Source organism: Palaemon carinicauda, chromosome 1 (genome assembly GCF_036898095.1).
Source record: "Palaemon carinicauda isolate YSFRI2023 chromosome 1, ASM3689809v2, whole genome shotgun sequence".
In the NCBI taxonomy this organism is placed as follows: Eukaryota; Metazoa; Arthropoda; class Malacostraca; order Decapoda; family Palaemonidae; genus Palaemon; species Palaemon carinicauda.
The window spans coordinates 22,606,642-22,612,641 of NC_090725.1; positions in this window are offsets into that span (position 1 = coordinate 22,606,642).

Below are 6,000 nucleotides of genomic sequence, written 5' to 3' on the forward strand. Positions count from 1 at the left end.
TAAACAAAAGATACAGTAGTACTGTATGACTAGAAGATGGAGTAGTAATGTATGAATAGAAGATACAGTAATAACGTATGGATAGAAATAGTAGTAATGCATAAATTGAAGATACAGTAATAATGCATAAATAGAAGATACAGTAATAATGTAATAATAGATGATACAGGAAGCAATATATAAAACAGAAGTCAGAAGCAATGCATAAGCAGACAATACAATCTCAATATAAAAAGATTACTGATAAGTTGAAATATTATTCAAACTTTAAATACAACTTTACTATGTATATAAGAGTACAATAGCCATATAAAGACCACTTGCCTGACTTATTTTCCTTGAATCTAAACCATCTTAGAATGACAACTGAAAGTGCAAAAGATTTTTTGATCATGTTGATTCTAAGCAATGTCTGCATGATTTGATTTCCACCACAAGGAAAATAAAAGTTTTAAATCCCTAATGCTTCAAGCACCAATGTTTTTAGAAGTTACCTAATAGTGACATACTTCAAACCAGCAAGATATAAACTCCTCCCCTCATTTCGTATACTTTATTCAACCCTTCCTCCAAACAGCTTGAAAATTTCGTGCAGTCATTAAAGTTTATGAATATTGTCCACCTAAGGAAACAATCTGGAAGCTACCCTCTCCAATAAGATGAAATTTAAGTTATTTCCTAAATATTTCCTCAATTTAAATATAAAATATTTTATCAATGAAATAATTTTTCTAAATCTTTCTCAAAGACTACCAAGAAGTATGTCTTAGCTAGACTGCCTTTCTAAATGAATCTACTCGTATAAACTATCCCCTTGAGTCTCATTAAAAGCTATTTCTACATCAATCACTATTACTTACGTTATGAAAGCACAAATTATTCAAAGTCATTTGTAAATATAAATTCCTTAAAACTGGTCCCTGAACTTTTCATCTTAAAATCCTGACCTGATAAACATCTGCATTTGCTTTCCTATAATTCATATGGAGTCCCATTTAATAATAAAATGAATCAAAATATTCTACCTATAAGCCTGTCTTAATTATTTTAATTTAAACTAATAAATTTCTGTACTTTACCTTCTGTCATACTTCATTGACGCCATGACATTTTTTCTTATCTATTCCTTCAAAACCACTGAACCTTTTATTTCTAGTTTTATAGCAACTCTTTCCTTAAATCTTCCAATCAATACGTTCTTTGAGGTTTTTGAACAAATAGTTCTTACATACATTCTTTCCTAGACCTTAAATCCAACAACTATCCTTAAGAATCTATAATTAATCTGATAATATTTCTTAATTTTTATCAACCCATTCTCTTAACTCTACCATTAATTTATAAATCAGTCCTAACTTCAAACCTTTTGAAAACTAAAGACTTTAACAATTTATTCCCAGATACCTAAACTGAAGCTTTAATCTTCCTTATGCCTCTCCATCAAGTTATTTGACCTACATTATGTAATTAGTGATGGGAAGCAGAGCACATAAGGTCATTACAAGTAATATAGGAATAAAAACATTGCTTGAAATAAGACTTACTATCCAAAACTAATAATTCTAAGAACATTGAGTTTAGGACAATTTCTCAGCTACTTTGAACAAGGAACTGACGTGTGACTACTGTAATGTTCCACAAATGATTTTCTTTTAGAAATTTAAGAGAGTTTCTTTTGAAAGTAAAATTTTAGAAGAATATAAGTGGAGAATGATGGATAAAAAATGACGTCTTAACTTTATTGAAATTAAGATACATTACATCCATTTTTTCTTCAACAGAACGGGAACTTACTGAAAACCTGAATGTGAGAGAGAGAGAGAGAGAGAGAGAGAGAGAGAGAGAGAGAGAGAGAGAGAGAGAGAGAGAATTTAATATGCAATTTCTATCTAGTAATAGTAATTTAACAGATCTCCATCAGATACTATCATGTATACAGGATTTCAAAATTGCTATGATAATTTTAAACCACTTTACTTTAATTCTCACTGGCTTATGGCATTGCATTTCAAAACTTATCAAAATAAGAACTATCTCAATCTTAATGTTATATTTTAAACTGTAAAATCATAAATGAAAAACACTGAAGACAAATATTCATGCAGAAACTTAATCAATTTCTTAATGAATCAAATAGATGGATTCGACAAGATTCTCTTTAGCAATTATTTAAATAAAAATAGCTATGGTATCAATGCTTGTACTACAGTATAGGAGTAGATAGTATAAGATGAAATTCAGTAAGATTTTAGCCTATTTTGAATGACTTTCAACATGGGGACCAACTTCGATATCACAAACTCTCCAGTCATTAGTTAGGGCAACTAAAAGTTATCGAATAGAATGATAATGTAATATTAAAGAAATAAGCTTGATTTCAAAATGAAAGAAGATACATTTAAACTTTAAGATAAACTATTAACCAAGTCTAAATGGGATGAGGTACGAAAGCAGACGAATAGTTAAGGAATGGTATGAAGTTACAGTTCAAAGAATTTGAAGCAATGCATATAATAGGTTTTAGATGTTAGAGCGTGGAAAACAAAGCTAATAACCCAGCAGTCACACGTACTGATAACTTGCTTAAAATAGTTACACAAATTCACAGATATTACTCATTGACTTAACACTCCAGAACAGGAATGTCAAACTCAAATCCTTTTGAGGGCCAATTATGCACATGACTACATTCTCAAGGACCATAAAAAATTAGGTAATTATTTATTGACAAGACTGAGATTAAAAGTTTTATGCAAGTCATCGTACTTTACCAAAAATGCATTTTGGTTCATTTTAACAGTTTATTGACACTTTCTCAGTTATAACAATTATAGCTAGTTGAAAAATCTAGTCATCTTGAGGGCCACTTTTGGCCCGCCGGCCTCAGGTTTGACATTTCTGTTCTAGAGAAAACTCTAGACCTTAAATTGATAAAGCTAATGGGGAATAATTTCAATGATCTTTATAGTATATTTTCTTAAAGTTCCTAAGCATAACATGTTTCCCTGCTTCACAGGACATGTTTAAAGAATACCTTTAGTGATCAAATTGATTTTCATGACTAATCAAGGTTTTAAATTATTTCACACCTTTCTGCAAAGTCAATTACTAACCTTATTATGAAAAATAATTACTTTCAAATACTGTAGCTTATATCAATATTGTTCATTGTAGGTTTGAACAACCTTAAAACCTCAAACTATTTCTTTGCTCTAAGGCTAATTAGTTGAGAGACTTCGTATGAATATTTAGATGGTCTTAAATTACAGAGAAGCTTAAATATCAAAACTTTAAATTTTTTCAGTGCTTAAAAAAGGAAAATACTTCAAATGTTCATGCCATTAAAACCAATTTTGAAAATGTTTGACCATATGACTAAAATATGACTGGTCAAAAGTAAATGTTCGGAGTGGAAATTCAATTCTTGTATGAAAAGTTTTAAGATTTAACTAATCTAAATAAATTTGGTCAAGAACAAGAAATATTTCTACATATAAGACTTTTAAACGGAAGTTGAAGATTCGGCTTGTTGACAGCAGCAGTTTTAGAAGGTCTATAAATTTCTATTTTTCTTGAAGAATTCCTCTCTTCTTGCCATGGGTTCTTTAATCCTGTGAAAAGAAAATTGAAATATCAGTTTGACATATGAATGGTTATTTTTTCTACAAAAAAATTTCTGGACACAAATACAGCTAGAGATCTATAGCATAAATTGCCCACTTATTCCAATAAAATAATCATTTGCATGAACCACTCAACAAATCTATCTATTTACCAAGGCACTTCCCCCAATTCTGGGGGGTAGCCGACATCAAACAAATGAAACAAAAAAGGGGACCCTCCTCTCTACGTTCCTCCCAGCCTGACAAGGGACTCAACCGACTTCGGCTGGTACTGGTAGGGTGCCACAGCCCACCCTCCCCCGTTATACACCACAGATGAAGCTTCATAACGCTGAATCCCCTACTGCTGCTACCTCCGCGGTCATCTAAGGCACCGGAGGAAGCAGAAGGGCCTATCGGAACTGTATTTACAATCCTGTGAGACATCAGCTCTTACAATCCTGTGAGACATCAGCTCAACAAATACCCAAAATAAAGTCCTAAATCGAAGTAGTTTCAAATTTTCATCTAACCACAGAATTACTCCAATCATCTTTACAACAAATCTCTTAAAACCTATACATTGATCCCCTACACATTTACTGTCCAAATCCACTGAATTACATCCTAAGATGTAAAGCTGTTCAGCTTCATTGCAAGGTTGAACTATGGGTTAAGATCTCTTGCCTAACCGTAACATTAATCCTTTAGCGAATCTGTCCTATATCAAGCCATAAGCCTCTTCCAGTAAAAAACAAGGGACATCTATTATCTAAATCTATTGAGCTTACAGCAATTCAGTGTAACATTTATATTTATCCAATAGATAATCTACCATAGTTAAGAGTGTGACTAAAGTGTCACACCCTAAACACATGGTTTTAACACAGCCAATATAAACACTGTTTTCATTGGATTACCCAAGCAGCAGCAGCATCAAAATATTCAACCTATCCTTCCATAACGCCTTGACTTTGTTACTCTACTAACCAAAAAGCTTCCTACATTATCATCATTAAAGTAATAACAATGATAATGATTATTATTATTATTATTATTATTATTATTATTATTATTATTATTATTTACTTGCTAAGGTACAACCCTAGTAGGAAACGCGGGATGCTATAAGCCCGAGGGATCCACCAGGGAAAATAGCCCAGTGAGGAAAGTTAATAAGTTGAATACAAGAGAAGTAATTAACAAGCAACTATGTACGTCGTAGACTAAGTAACTTTATATGAATAATATGTATAGCAAAATTATATCTTATCTTTCTACTTCTTACTCGTATTCATGATCATGTTCATGACGTCACCATTGAAGTCTACTATGTTTATCTTGATACTTCTCTTAAGTCAATTATGATAAATACACCAATTCTGTTTAAGAATTCAATAAATTGAGCAGTATTCAACCTAGAGACCAAATGGAAACCATTATCTAATTCTCGCATTTAAAATAAGGGAAATTTAGTTCTTCTTTCACCAGCATATTACCATATCACAAAAAAACACAAACAATCGTGCCTACATATATTTGTTCGTTCACAATCAGGGCTCATGAGCTGTCCAACTCTAGTCTCTAGGTCAGTGGTTCCCAAACTGGGGGAAATTTCCCCCTGGGGGGAAATTTGAAGCCTCCATGGGGGAAATAGTTAAACTACCTACCAACTAAACCAAGTGGAAAATGTGCACAAGAAGCAGCCTCACCCTTCTCTGTAATTTAATTCTAAAGTAGAAGAGCAAACTAAAGTCCTTTTATTTGTTATTAACCGGCTCTATGGCTATGCTTAGTTGTTACTAACAGCTCTCTATCCAATTTACTCTGTAATCATATGTTTATCATTATATTTGCACATTTGATAATTAAATTAGTAAAGTCTCAAGTGTGTTTTCACTATTTTCCTCATACACATGAAGGGGGAAATCTGGATGGATGAACTGGGTGCAGGGGGGAAATGACAGAAAAAAGTTTGGGAACCACTGCTCTAGGTTGTGAGGGGTGGGGGGTGAGGGGGGGGTTACATGTGAGGGGTATATATACCAAACATATGCCGAAAAACTACCTGTTCATAATTAGAATTTATCAAATAATTCAACAAAAATTTTTCATCAGGCAACCACAATGTAGCAAAAGGTTAGCAACCACAATATAGCAAAAGGTTAGGCAACTCCAATATAGCAAAATATTAGGCAATTACAATATAGCAAAATATTAGGCAATTACAATATAGCAAAAGGTTACGCAACTCCAATATAGCAAAATGTTACGCAACCACAAGATAGCAAAAGGTTAGGCAACTCCAATATAGCAAAATGTTAGGCAGCCACAATGTAACAAAAGGTTAGGCAACTACAAAATAGCAAAAGGTTAGGCAACCACAATATAACAAAAG